The sequence below is a fragment of the Motacilla alba genome, chromosome Z (assembly GCF_015832195.1).
Source record: "Motacilla alba alba isolate MOTALB_02 chromosome Z, Motacilla_alba_V1.0_pri, whole genome shotgun sequence".
Taxonomy (NCBI): domain Eukaryota; kingdom Metazoa; phylum Chordata; class Aves; order Passeriformes; family Motacillidae; genus Motacilla; species Motacilla alba.
In genome coordinates, this window is record NC_052046.1 from 21684825 (window position 1) to 21699936 (window position 15112).

The 15112-nt window shown below is 41.8% G+C and overlaps 1 long non-coding RNA gene across 2 annotated transcripts in view; it reads left to right on the forward strand.

Annotated features, from left to right (window-relative positions):
- The window catches only part of LOC119695824, a 149696-nt gene that overhangs the window by 90245 nt on the left and 44339 nt on the right, over positions 1 to 15112 (forward strand). Inside the window, exons 1-2 of one of the 2 annotated variants that reach the window (XR_005255399.1) lie at positions 8562 to 8898; positions 14021 to 14079. This is a non-coding gene — a long non-coding RNA (uncharacterized LOC119695824). Of the gene's footprint in view, positions 1 to 8561; positions 8899 to 14020; positions 14080 to 15112 lie in introns of those variants that run through there. The other variant, XR_005255398.1, reaches the window with a different exon arrangement.

The following is a 15112-nucleotide window of genomic DNA, read 5'->3' on the forward strand; positions in this document are numbered from 1 at the left end:
GTAGAGTGAAATTTTAATTAATGCTTGCCACTGCTATATAAATTAAATATCTTCGAAATAAAACTCAAAATAGCTACTCTTATTACTGGTTCAGAAGAACTTTTGTGTAGTTAGTGCCAAAGTACTTTGGTGGACTAGGCTTCAAATGTCTCAAGACTTAAACTCCTCAGATGGGTGGAGAGGAGAGAATGAAATTGTTCAATGCAGAGGACAAGAATGCTCCTGAAGTTCTTCTGTGACTCTTAATCTAATGAAGAAATCACTCTAGAGCCACCGAATATAGTTGTGGTTGTTTTAGTAACATCTTGTATATAGAATAATTGAAAGCTGAAGAGAAGAAGGGTGAAGTGGACTGTTACAATCATTCTCTCAGAAATGTAGAAATATTCTTTATTATATTAGTCTTTGGCTGTTCATTACCTGCAGTCCTGTATTCGGACCTCATGCTGCTTGGGCTGGCAGCTGTGCTATTCAATGCAGCTGGTGCCCATGAAATGATTTGCAAGAAACATCCCATCTCCAAAAAAGTCTGCCGTGGATGTTCACCTAATCTGAAGAAAGATATAGCTCTTGACTGCCACAGACCACTCTCAGGTCTAATGTTTCAAAGTACAAATCCTCCTCTGAGCTAAGGGATTGCCTGGAGCCCAAGGGTTTCTAGCACTTAATCCTTGGCACTGGGCTGGAGGCTCTGCCCCAGCCCAGTCAGTGTGGCTTGGTGTAACAGGCACCCAGCAGGCATCATTTTCTCTGGCAAGCATCAGCAGAAACAGGTTTGCCCCTGTCACACCAAAAAGGAATGGAGGGCTTGGGGCACTCCTGAGAATAACTGCCTGGTAGGACAGGGGCCTGGCACAAGGCACACCAGAGTGATTTGTGATGTGGTGTTAGCAGGTGTGTGTAGTATTGGTCTTGATCTGTCTCATTTCTGCTTTTGATGGTCCTTTGAGATAGCATTGATAGTGTCTCTCCCTCTAATCTGGCAAATATGTGTTGACCTAAAGAAGAATGTCTGTGAGGGGAAGAAAGCACAGCTTTCCTGAACACACCAGTGTAGGAGGATGCCTTGCAGGCAGATTTTGTGGTAAAGCCTGTCAAGTTGACAGGGGACCTGGACACAGTTTCTCAGGCTCTAAACAAGTATGCCAACTGTTTGGCCACTGAATAACAGAGAAGCACATTTTCCTCCAGTTGTTTGGTTTGAAAGGGTGTTTTTAATGCCTTTTTTCTTTTATCAGTGATAACCACATCACCTCAAGGTAGAGTCTGAGACAGCCCTCTATGAAGGGAGGAGATGACTAACAGCCAAAAGAGACACTGTTAGGATGTTTAGCTCTGGAGTTTTTTTATACTCAGGCATTCTTCAGGTGTAGAACTTGGCAAAGATATATTCCTCCTATTTTTTTAGCACAGTCCATTCTGTTCTGCTCTCTCTCAGTGTCCCCAGTCAGATAATCCTTGTCTGAGAGGTATGAAGTCATTGCAGGGGCATTGTTTTGAGCCTGAAGAGCAGAAGTGGAAAGTACTGGGAAGCAACATGCACCTCCAGGCAAACCCACCAGACCAATATCACCCTGAGAATGGGCCAGGGAAGCTGATGGGTGCCTGCTGTCTTCTTCACCATGGGCTTTGTGGCAAAGGGTGTTTTCAGCAGCAGGGCTATTGTGAACTCTATCCATTGTGTCCTGTGTGGAGACCTTTTTATGTTGGTTGTCTCCACAGTGGAACTGCAAGGTGGCATCACTCAGCCCCAGGCTGACAAATTTTGTAGAAGAGGTGGAGAAGTTTGTGTAGTTCTGTATTTCTTGGTACTTACAGGCAAGAAATTTTGTGCTTGGCCTTTTGCAACTTTATGCTCAGGCATTTTCTTTCATACCCTCTGAGTCTTAGGTTGGCTATTGCAAGAAACAAATCATAAAATTAGCAGTTCAAAGTTCCTGGTTTTTATCAGCCTGTCCCCCTTCAGAGTGCTCATGGCTGAGAATATTTCATGTGAAGATAAAAGAATATACTGTATTTACAGAATAAGCCCTGTTCCTTCTCCCAGGTTTAAGACAGGTGTTGTAAGTGTCAGCCCATGTCTGCAGCCAGGAGAAGCCCCATGCCTGAAGAAGGATCAGGCAGGTTCTGCCTTAGCTCATTTAGGTTTTCAAGAAGCTGTTTCTTCCCAGAAAGGCACTTAACAATGAGGAAGAGCAGAGCAAGGGCTGGCCAAAGGCTGGGTGGATCTACTTCTTTAGCACAATTGAAGTTAATCTAAGCTGTGCTGAGGGGATTTCACAGTCCTGCCAAGAGCTCATTCTCACTGCCCTATTGTTGCACTCAAAATGAACAGAGCAGCAAATTTTCTCATCAAATCTATTTTTCCTTCCAGTGAAACTTGTGCATGTATCATTCAGCAGAAGTCGGAGGAGGTGGCAGTCAGTGGGAGGTGTTCTTGATGGGTCCTCTGGGGCTATCAAATCATATAGGATTGAGAGTTTTGGGCATTTTTATATTGAACTTCCTTAAGACCTTTTCCATCTGCAAATGTGCAGTCTTTCCCTCTATCTTTGAATAATGCTTTGTGTATCCATTCTGGATGGCAACAAATGAATCTTCAGGCAGCTTTAGACAATACAATGCAAAAAACAATAGGCTGAAACAAAGTTGCTTTCTCCTCCAAAGCCTCTCGTGGCTTTTGATTGTCACTGCCTATTTGCTTGCTGTTTCTTTTTTCTTTTGGGAGAAATTTGGTTTGTTAACCAGATTATCTTCATTGTGAAATGATAAATGACTGCACCTCAGCTGCCAGTAGTCCAAGCTGCCTGGAAAATAAATCTGTGAGTCCAAGTTGTTCTAAGAATTTGCTGATTTCTTTGGGGAAATATGAACAAAATTAGTATGATGCTTATGTAATCACTTACTAAAGCTATGTTCATATTTCCCCAAAGAAATCATCAAATTCTTAGAACAACTTGGACTCACAGATTTATTTTCCAGGCAGCCAGGGTGTTAAGCTTGGGGAAAAGGAAGCTTGGGGGGAACCACCTGAAAGGATGTTGTAGCCAGGTGGGGTCAGTCTCTTTTCTCAGGCAACAAGTGACAGGACAAGAGGAAATGGCCTCAAGCTGTGCCAGTGGAGATTCAAGCTGGACATCAGAAAGAATATCTGTATGGAAAGGGCTGTTAAACATTGGGTAGGACTGGTCAGGAAGGTGGTGTAATCACCATTCTAGAAGGTGTGCAAGAAAAATCTGGATGTGGCATTAGTGACATGCTTTAGTTTAAAAGGCTGTGATCAGCCAAAGATTGGACTTGACAATCTCAGACATATGTCCCAATGTGAAAGATTTTTTGTGATTCTCTGGTTGCCAGCCTCCAGCTGCCTGCAGTATTGGGACCAGAGACACCAAGAAGCTTGCAACAACAGCTGGGGAAAACAACTCTCCCAAATTTGCTGCATGGCATGAAAGCAATGTAAGAAATATTTAGCTTGTCAGGCTAAATAACAAAAGCCTCAGCCTTTTAGTGTTGTTAAGTTATCTTAAGTGGTGCTACTGGATGCTGAAAGGTTAAAATGTGTGGGAGGAGTGTTTGCTTAAAGCTCCACACTTCTCTTCAGGGCTGCTCTTTGGATTTTCTGTCCCCAGCCACCATGGAGCACTGTCAGCCTTTCCTGGGTCTCTCTCCATTCATTCTTCCAGCCCTTCCAGCCCTCCAAAATTGTGAACTCCCACTGCAACCATTCCCTCACTGAGAATATTCATTTGGGTTTTCTTCCTCATCTGTAGCCACCTAATTATCTTAAACGTGAAGCCTCCATCTCTGTTAAATTTAACTGACAAGGACAGCAACAGGATCAAAAACTTTTGAGAGGCATATGGGATTGACAGATATAAACCGTGTTGTTACAAAAGACTATCTTTCTTAGGAAGTGAGGGTAAAAAAAAGGTTAACATTATTTCAGTGTTGCCTGTATTCTGAAGGTATGTCTGTACAGCGTAGTGTGGTGCCTCACTGGGACCTGAGCAAGCTCCACCTGAATCTTCATGCCAGTGACACAGCATGTATGCAGATAAGTTTGAATGTAGGTGGTATGTCTTCTGTTTGGGGCAGCTGTGATGTTTCTGTTTTGGGAGCTAGCTTATCTGGTATTAGACTGAGTAAGTTCTCCAGTACATTGCATTGTGCAATGCAGACATACCTAAATAGTTAATATGAATTGTAGAATTCCCTTGAAATCTGCTCTCCAATTGTGGATTAGAGGCCAAATATGGAGTAATTTGAACAAGAGACTCCTGAGATGCAACCCATTTCTAAAAAATTCATATGCCATCCAAATGTTACTGCTGTTACAGTACACCATTTACTGGTTGCTTACATCTGGACATCACACTGTGCCTCTGATCCTCTCTGGGCTGCTAACATGTCATCCACTTGAAGTATGGTGGTTGACACTCAGGAACATTTAGGGAGAGAGTACTAGAAATAAGAAATGAGCATACAGACTGATTCTCGCTGGATTAAGGTGAGAAAGTAAAGGAAATTAGAGTTGCATGCACAGCTGGACATGGTTTATGGGCAGCTGGGAGCGTTTCTGACAGCTCTGGGAATATGAATTGTAGCATTGCTATGTTTCCACCTGCTTTTTTCTTGTCAAAATTCAGTCCTAAGAGCAAAATTGTCGTTCTTACAGTCCCTGTTTCAATGGGCTCTGAAACTCCCACGCATGCTCCATCTGTTCTGAAAGCTCCTATGCCTTAGAAGGGAGAGAGAATAAATGTATTGTGGGGTCACTTGACACAGTGTGTTCTGTAGATATGGCCTGCCCCACACACATATGCTTTTCATACACAGATTGCTCTAAAACTCCACATGGCCCAGCCCTATTAAGCCCAAATACTGATTTCCTGCAGCAAATGTGTTCTGTTGAGAGGTGTTGTCCTTCTGTCAAAGCGTCCCTGAGGTATGGACCACAGAAAGAGGGCTGTGTACAGTATTTGCCAGACTGTCATAATTTCTTCAGTGAACAGCAGGGGAAAAAAATAAGCACCAAATCCTCTACAAACAGACTCTCTGACTTTGCACCAGTCTTCATGTATGTCATGTTATCACAGTCCAAATCCTTCACTGCCTCTGTTCAAGGGAACTTGGCATCTAGCATTTCTTCAGAGACTCCTTGCTGAGGGACACTGATCCAACACTGAACTCCCTGTGGAGTCTACTGGGCCAAGGTGGGCACAGTGCTGGCAGAGGCAAATGTTCTTATCTCAGTGCAAGCTCACCTTGTGTTGCTCTTGGTTTGCCACCCACTCTCCTTCCCCAAAGCCTGCCTGCCTGCTGTGGCTTGCAGGAGTGAGGGCTGCCCTCTGGATGCTCTGATCCTCCCCCATGCAGATTTCTGCTGGCACAAGCAGAATCAAGGAGAGGTGTGAATACAGGAAGAATGCTCATGTATGCCAGTTTTGGGCAGTTGTCCTGCATGCTGATGATGGCATTTCCCCAGCCCTTTTTCTGCTGTAATTCTTTTAAGCGATGCTGGGATATGATGGCTGATTAGGTGGGTGTCATCATACTACATAGGAAAAGCAACATTGTTGTTACATTTTGAAGCATTTGAAAAATGAATGCTATCATGTAGGGAGGTTGATGGTTCCTGGTACTTTCCAAAACATGAATTCAACGCTTAAAGACTTGAAGCACAATTGACTTGAACTTCTCAATACTGGAAAATTCGAGATTTGTCTTCTTCAGTATCACTTTCACAACAACCTTAACTCTGCCTCTGTAGGAAGTGCTCCTCTAGCCTTTCTGAGACTTTATCAGAGTGCCCCATTCCCAAACCTGTGGACAATAAGTTGGGATACAGGAGTCCTGTGAGGGCACAGGGAGGCCCTGCCTTGCTTGGAAAAAGGCTGAGGTGAAGTCAGTTGTGAGGAAGGAGGAGCTGAGTCCTGTGTGTCCTTGCTTAATTGTCCTATCCCAATGAAGAATGGGCTATAGAGATGCCCATAATGAGGGCAGAAGATGAGAGCATAAAGGATTGCTTAGACCTTTGAACTCTCCATTCCTTACCAGGCAAAGAGGTGGTGCTCTTCTAAGTTTACTTCCATTTGCTCCTGGAGCATCTCAAAGGTAGAGCAGCAGTGTTTAATGATGCCCATAAATCATTAAATAAGCAAGCAAGCTATAAAAAATATGTGCAAATAAACCTTGTGCTGTATGATCTGTATGTATAGGTTGAGGTTATAAAGCTAACACCAATGAGTTAGCAACAAAAATATACCCAGCACTGCACTGGAGATCAAGATAAGCTGTGTTGGGAAATACTACTCTTTATCCCATGAGCTATCGTTATTGGGCTAAAAAATGCTCATTACTATAGTTACATGGAAGTTTTCAACCAGAGCTAGAGTTCAGGCAGCCAAGACTTAGAAATGCTGGCACAGTTTGTGAAGAAGGAATGCCGATTTCATCCCTGTTTATTCCAGTGGTTTTGTATTATATCCTAGCAGTCTTTCTAATTTGTGACTTTAGCTAATTCCCTTCACTTTTCCTTGTGTTTACCAGAGTGTGTATCCTCCTGGGTCTTTTACAGAGTGTATGAGAGCAGCCTGGCCTGGTGGAGCATTAGGACAAGAGCCAGCACTGAGAACTGGGGCAGTGGGCACCTACCTGGAGTCTTCCAGAGCATCTCTTCCAGCAGTTTGTATTTCCATCTACCACTTGTTTTGCTGTTTGCAGCACTTTACCCCGTCACTCCTCAGCTGCTTTGTGCTCTCCAAGCTGTATTAAACAAAGGATATCACCAGGTGAAATCATACATCAAATTTTTTTTCCCTGCCTCAGCAGCACCTGCAAAGTGTGCCGGTATCTGGGTGTTTCCAATAGGGCACACTTCTCTGGAGCAAGAACCTCCACATTAGCGCTGGATCCCGAGAGAGCAGGCCTCCCACTCTGCCTTCAGACACTGAGTTTAGAAAACAGATATTTTGATTGACTCTAAGTTGAAATAACTGTTACGAGTTTATGGCACTTGAAGGGCCTTCCCAATAGGGCTATTTGATTTCTTTCTTTGATTACTCTTGTACAGTACTATATTACCTCCTGTGGTGAGTGTGCATGCAGCCAGTCTTTGGGAGCCTTAAGCAGGGAGAGAGATGCAGCCTTGGAGCTGGTCCCACTGCCTCCCCTTTTCACCTCCTGCCTCACAGGTCACAGTTGAAGGATGTTCCTAGTTTGGGTTTGCTGTTCATTTCCCACACTGTGTTGTCACAGAAGAGCCCAGGGAAGACGGTGTTCTTTGATCTGAGAACTAGGGGCAACTATGAACAGGCTAGCAGAAACCATTGTTATACAACAATACAAGTGTTTAAAAAACCTACAAAAACCAGGAAGGTGGGATTAAGATATACCCCAAATAAAATGATTGTGTCAGACTGGATGGATTCGGTTTGTGCCAGAGTCTTTTTTGCCTCAAGCCCACAAATTATATTGTCAGATAATAACAGGCTAAACATTTCTGATTATGTTTATAAAAGCTATCACTTCAAGTGCCATGAGCTGGCCCAAAGAGCAAAGGTATACTGGCATCAGTGAATAGAGTGCTCTGCTAGTTAGTAAACAATTTGGGCCTGGTTCCTCATGTTGCAATACACTTAAATATTTGGTAATGTCTGATGTCTGACTCATGGCCATTCTATGGATTTACCTGAAGATAGGAGATGCAAGACTGAAAGGGAATTTTCTGTATTGAACCACAGGGATGGCTCAAGGGAAGCCTTCAAGGATTCAGTGCAGGAGAATGGGTGGGCTTTGGCTTTCACCCCCTTAGGAGCAGTGTAGTTTTGTCAGATCTGATTTCCATAGATGTAACCCAGGAGTGTCACTCACAAAGATTTGTGTAGCAGCTTGAATGGGGATGCATCTTTAGCTTTGGCTGTCTGTAGATTAAAAGGTCAGCTTTTGCATCACTGGGTACACAAGTAATTTAGTACCATGAAATGTTTCACCAGTTTGTGGTTAAACATCAGCTTCCAGCCCTGAACCAGGGGTTCAGCAATATTGCCTTTCAATAAATGGTGCTAGCAAGATGAAATTTGACCCCATGCATGCAAAATGTTAATAAATTTGTTTGATCTCCACAGCCATTCAGGGTAGGGTGAAAATAGGTAACCTGGATTTATGGAGAATGATTATTGCCTTCTCCTTTCATTAATTGGATTTTGGGGTAGATTATGTGCTTCAGTGGCGAAAGGAGAGGGAATCCAGCTCTGAAGTACCAGCCCACACTGCAATAAAAGCAGGTTTGTTGAGGGCCAAGACAGCTCCTTCTTCATGAAGAATTACACTTTCCTCAGGGGTGATCATGCCAGAGACATGTTGGGGAAAGACACCTCCCAGCCGACATCTCATTGAGGACAGCGCTGCTGCATTACTTCACCCAGCAATACTTCCACTAATTAAAATTTCTGCAGAGTAACACAAGAAAGAGATTGTATTAAATATTTCAGAAGCTGTAAAAAATGCATTAGAGGAGAGGCTTTTGCAGGCTGCAAGTCTTGTTCCAGCCACCCTGCACATCCAGATCCTGCTTGAAGTCCCTGATGCCAAGAGGCAAGTATGTGACCAGCTCCCAGCCCACAGACCTCTCACAGGAAAAACAGGCTTAGCTAGGGGGAATTAATTCAGTTTATTACCAGTCAAATCAAAGTAGTAAAAAAAATTAAAGTAGTAAAGTAAAGAAGTAAATATAAATTAAATCTAAAACCACCTTTCTCCCACTTCTCTCTTCTTCTCAGGCTCAAATTCACTCCCATTTTCTCTGACCTCTTCTACAAGAAACATCAGGGGACTCACAATTGGGGTTGCAGCCAGCGTGTCACATGTTGTCACTGCCATTCCTCCCTCCTCAGGGTGAGGACTTCTTATGCTCATTCCCTGCTCCAGTGTGGGTTCCTCTCTTCACAGTGGGCCAGAAGCCCACTCTAGCATGGGCTTCCCACAAGGTCACAAACCTCCTTTGGGCGCACACCTGCTCCAGTGTGGGGCTGTCCGTGGGATTCAGGTGGATATCTTGGAAAAGCAAAAATGCTGTAGAAAACTGAAGACCCCAGGGGGATGAAGTCTAAGTCAGAAGGCCCTTCAAATTAAATAAATACATTTGAAAAATTAGGTTAAGTGATAGTCTGTGGGAAATAAGATTTGAAATATACTACACTTGAACTCACATTCACATTTGGAAAAGTATGTGCGCATGCAATTAATACAGTATGTTCAATAGTCTTTTCCAGAATATGCACTTGAACAAAAGTATTTTCTGGAAGAAAGGCCAGGAAAAAAAACTATTTACATCTGCTGATAGAGACAAGAGTGATTCAGAGTAATGCTCCAATAAGAATAATCTCTCAGAGACACACTACTTCAGTAACTGCAAGATTAAAAGAAAAAATAGCTTAATTTTTCTGCTTGGAAGAGAAAGCAGTAGTCTGTAGTGAGGTTGCTAAACTAGAAATATCTTCTTGATAACAATAGTATCTGCTCAGGTTTCTCTTGCACCTTGCAGCTGTCTTGGTGCAGCTAAAAGATCTGACGTAGTGAGTTCATGGCAAGACTACACCGTTGCAAGCAGTGGCAGATTCAGTCATGCTAATTACACGGTGGGATTCAGGGTGATAGGAGAGCCTGAGGCTGAGACCTCAAGGGGAGTCTGGCCTCTCTAAATGCAAAGCTTCTGCTTACATGGAAATGAATTAGGCGCAGAATTGAAAAACAGATGTCTGCATTTGCGTTTGATTATGTCTTCATATCTGCAAGGGATGTTGCAAGGAAGCTCGATAATCACCTTTAGAAGCAGGTATATGATCTCTATCAACACCAGCCCTTGTGGTAAAGCAAGTAGAAATTCACACAGGATTTCCTGTCAAAAATTAAATCCTGACAGAGTTCAATCTTGTCTTTTGAATACTTTGTATTTTTCATATTCCCTAGTAAGGGAATATGAAGGTGAAGAATGACATTTACATGTAATGAAGTGTGGATCCTTTTGCTTAGGGGTTTGTTTGTGTTTTTTTAAAATTAGTTTAGTTCCTTCTTGCTGTTTCAGTTACTAGTTGTGAAGTTTGGTTGTCTGCTATTAAATGTGTTTGCTCCTGTGTTTGATCCTGGCTTCCCTGAGAGAGCTCAGCACAGTTGTGCAACATGGAGCGTCTACAGGTCAGAAAGCCATGTCATCTTCATGAGCTGCCAGCAGGTCTCTGCACATGAGTACGATTTGTAAAAAGCAGTGGTCTTTGCCTGCACAATAATGTCAGCAGAAGTAAACCAATTTTTAACTGGAGTAATATTCTATGTTATATTGAATATACTTGCTGTTAATAAGAGGTTTCCACTCACTGCCTGTTTTTTTGCTCTGTAACTCTCATGTCCTTCTTTTTAGAAGGCAACCTAACATCAAAACATGTCTGCCATCACAACATAAGGTAACAATGGTAATTCCTAAAAATTATTCTATTTGGAGGAAAATGCTCATAAGCATCTTTTTTATTTGCACAGCATCAAATAGATCCAACTGTTTTTTTGTCTTTGCAAGCACTTCTGGAACAATGTCCCTCCCTTTTAGCATTCATAAGTTACCTGAGTATAATGTCACTTATAGTACACTAATAACACAGAAGTGGAGGAGCAATCCCTTTACAAACTGTTCTTGAGCCAACATATTTCTAGAATTGAGTCATCTTTAGCTCTCAACAGAAAAGACTAGTGGCAAACTTACTTCTGGAAAACCAGAGTATGAAAATAGAAATTTCCTTGCTCTTTAGCTCTTTCACTTCCCTGTCCTTTTCCTGCTCTGAGTCATAAAGGTACTACAGACCCTTTACAAGCTCTCAGTGTCAAACATGCTTCCGTGAACAGTATTTATTCTCAATAAGCACTAAATGTATATGATTGCAGGTTTTACATCCAGATATCTCTTGACTGTATTTTCCTCACTTTACAGTGAAAAGAAACTTAGAAAGGTGCCGGTTCTAAGTTTAGTAATAAAGACCATGGGTCAACATAAGTGGAGAGAAATAACAAGAGAAAACAAGGAAAGGAATTGTGGACTTCAGGTGATATTTCTAACACTTGACACACAGGGTGGTTTAAACAATAGTTTAAAAGATTGTGTAAGAGAAACTGCCTTTTTTAGTACTACATGGATCCTTACAATTCCTGAGAAGCAGCTGCACAAGGTGGAAAGCAAGATCACCTGGATTGTGTAGAAATAGGAAGTTGATAAGTTGTGCAAATCCAAGGTTCCACACTTTCCATTTACCAAAAAAAAAAAAAAAAAACCAAACCAAAAAAACCCAAAAAACCTAACAATAACAAAAAACCACACAAAACAAACAAAAATTCAAAAGAAAGACAAAACCAAAAACAAACAAAAAACCATCCCAACACAAAAAAAACCCCAACATTTACTAGCACCTAGGATACCCCAGGAACAGTCTTCTCAAAAGTATTCATTTCTGCACTTGATAATAAATGTCCCTGAACTTGTAATAAATGGAACTTCACTCCCATCTTACCAATTTGTTTTAAAGACCTGATTAAAGTAAGCATGCTCATACAGCATTGGTTTGGTGCAAAATCTTTATCATTTAGCAGTATGATGGAGCTCATAATGCCAACATGAAATGTCTGTGTTTAACCTTCTGTACAAAATCTGACCTTCCCACTAAGCAGTTCTTAGGGGAAAATCCTGAGCCCCATTAATGGCAAAACTCACAGTGACCTTAATATTTATGTATGATGGAAATAAGTGAATCAGAGCAAGCTGACCAATTTTTCCATGGAAGCATAATTTATTAAATGATTATTTTATTCATTGATTATATGATGCAATGAAACTTAAATATTTAAATTAATTTTGTCCTTGCCATCATCACTATTTAGTGGAAAAACTTGTGAAAGCCAATCCTCATCATTAGGTTGGTGATTTTTCTGAAAACTGAACATAAAATTATCTGTGCTAGCCTAGTGTATAGATGTTAATTGGAAGCTAAGTGCAATGGAAATGCACATAATACTTTGACTCTCCTTACTGTTGGGAGATTGCCGATAAATATATTGTGAAGTCTTTGACTTCCACTCCTATTCTAAACCACCATTGAATGCCAACAAAAAATTATTTTGGGACTATGAATGACTTATAAATACTCCCAGTTCATGTGGGGAGGCATGTCACAAGATTTTCTTTCACCTAAGTGAAGGATTTGTATTTGTCCAACTTGATACCCATCTTAGTTTCTGTCATGTGCCATATGACATTGTGCAGCAGCAGGTACACAATGCAGCTACTGCTGCACAATGTGAACTTTTGACTAACAGACTCTAAATCCAGAGTGTGGATGGTGATGAATTCAAAAGATTGTAACCAAGTCAACAATTCAATGAGGTGATTTTAGAAATATCTTTAAAAATCAGTATGGAAAAGCCTTTGTAGAGAATGGCAAGGAAATGTCTAGGAAGAAATACTGATTTGCTCCACCAGGTTATTGTGCTGAAATACCTCTCCTCTCATGTAGGAAGTGTCTATTATATGACGTGAATTAAAGCTGCATGTGACTAGGAAGGAGAAGATAATAGTTAGAGAAAATAAAGTATGTCCCTTAGGGTAGCACTACTGTTTATAAAGAAATTGAAGTTTACTAATTTTCTTATACACGTTTTCCTTTATAAAGGGGTGTAGGGGAACTATCCAAACATTCTGAAACTGTGGGAAAAAAATATTTCCCTGACATTCCTTTCAGTCTTTTTTCAGTGCTGAAATGTTAGTCCAGTGGATGTGTCCTGGCCCCTGCAACAGCACTGGTCTGGCCTGTTCCCACAGCTGAAACTCTGATCATCTCTCCACATGCTTGTTACTGTATTTGTCATTGTTTACATGTCATTTATATTTCATGTAGCTGTAAATGAGTCTTTACTTCATTTAGGGTGATTTACGTATGATGAAATGACAAACAGTGTTCAGGTCTTTCAAGCACAGGAAGCCAGGACAAGAAGAGAAGTGTTTAATAGGGTCTAACAGGAAACAGTCTCCTTGGAAATGGAGATTTATTTACAAACACATTAAATAAGAGAACCCTTAGGCCCTGGGGCAGGGGAAGAGTGCCTTTTCCCCCCATAATCATCTGAACATCTCATATCAGACCACTGGCAGGGATAGGGTTGAACAAAGCTGTCCGGTGGGTTCTCCTTGGCTGACCCGTAGTGGATATGGTGGTGAAGTTGCCCCTGCCAGGAGGGATGCCAAGGGCTGGCACCTTGTGCCTTCCTCATGATATGGTTCCCGTACACTAGTGGAAACCTTTGCTGGCTGCATCTCAGGTATTGTGGAGAATGCCAGTTTCTCTGCTCATGAAAAATATTTGGAGAATATCTGGACTCAGTTTAGGTAGGCACTCGGTAAAGATGGATATTTCAGAAAGAAATATATACTGGTGAGATGTCTTAAAAACAGAAAGAGAAGAGGGGTTCTATAGCTTTGAATTTTGAAGAAGGTCTAGTCATTAGCTGAGCTTTGCTGTATCAGCTCTCTTCTCAGCATTGGGACTTTGCTGATTTCTTCTCCAGGAGCTTCCAGAGGAATAGAGGTGCATGGATGTTTTGGAAACAGAGTGATCCTGTGACTGGTCATATGAATTGCAAGATAAGTGGACACACTAATTGAAAACATCCAGGCTCAACATAGGTAACACAGAAAAAGAAAAGAGAAGTCACAGTGTTTAATTCTTTTCTGCCTCCCAGGGTTACAATGAGAATGCATATTTTGTTTTGTTCTGCCCAGAGGAGAGGGACTTCAGGATTTAGGTCACCGGACAACTGTGTGTGGAAGGCTCTCTGTGGCCTGTGCCTTCTGAGAGAAGGCTCATGTCCTCTGCCTCTGCTGTGCAGCAGGCCCTGAGGGTGTGAATACTTTCCATGCATCCCTGAATTTGTCCACTTTTTTGTTTTGCCTTTTCATTGTGTTTCACTGCTGTTTTTTCTCCAGGTGTTGACAGCAGCCAGGCCCAGGTCAGGGGAGGTGACTCAAGAGGATCACTGAGCCAGGTGAGCTCTGACTACCACTGACTCAAACAGCCTCCTCTGCCTGACATTAACATTAGCATTCATCTTTGCTGGAAGCAGTGCTAGGGGTCTCCTAACAGATGTCATAATCCCTTGCCATAGTGTTTTCATCTGTGCATCAGCTGAAGTGCCTGTATGCATCTTTGGGGCAATTGCTAAACCTGGATATACCAGCTGTTGGAGCCATAGCTGTTGCTGTAGAAAGCGATGGCTCCCAGCTCAACATCTTTCCTTGCAAACCTCAACCTCTTCCCAGCCATTGGCTGCATGGAGAGTTTTGCTTTGCTAGGGGCTGAATAAGGACTCCACAGTTTGGACCTGCATGAGAAATTCATCAGGTTGTGACAGCTCAGGTTTTCAAGTGTTTTGACCACCTTCCAAGAGCCTTTCAGTGTAACATAAACTGGTAATGAATTTCACACAGAGGTGCAAAGGATGCAAATAAGCAACTTCCCACCTACTGCTACTGTCTATATTTATTAGTGAGACAGATTGCAGAGTGTCTGCACAACCACATGAAAAATGTAAAATGCAAGCAGGCAGGAAGAAAAGAAGCAAATAAATTTATTCCATATTTCTCTCTTTTAGAAAATAATCAAAATACCAGTATTTATCAGTGGTCTGCCATTTTCCTTTCTCACTTTCTTTTAATGGAAGAATCACTTAAAATTGTGCTGTATAGAAAAAAGGGACATTTCAAAACTGCATTTGAGTTGAAGAGGAACTGAGAGTGAGTGTCAGTCTCTATGGTAGGCTGTATCTTGGCCTCTGGGTATGAATCAAGATCAGGTATCACATCTATGTAATGACTGTCTCACAGCAGTGGTTTTCATTGAAAATCCATCATGTATGAGAGTGATTTTTTTATTGCAGGTGAAAAATATTAAGGCTTTTTCAGCAGATGGGAGGATCACAGGAGGACAGGGTGGGGATTTGTGATGGGACTGAAAATGACTGACACGTGAATGTTGCACATTCAAATAAAAAAGCTTTCAAATGAACCAGTGTAGCCCTC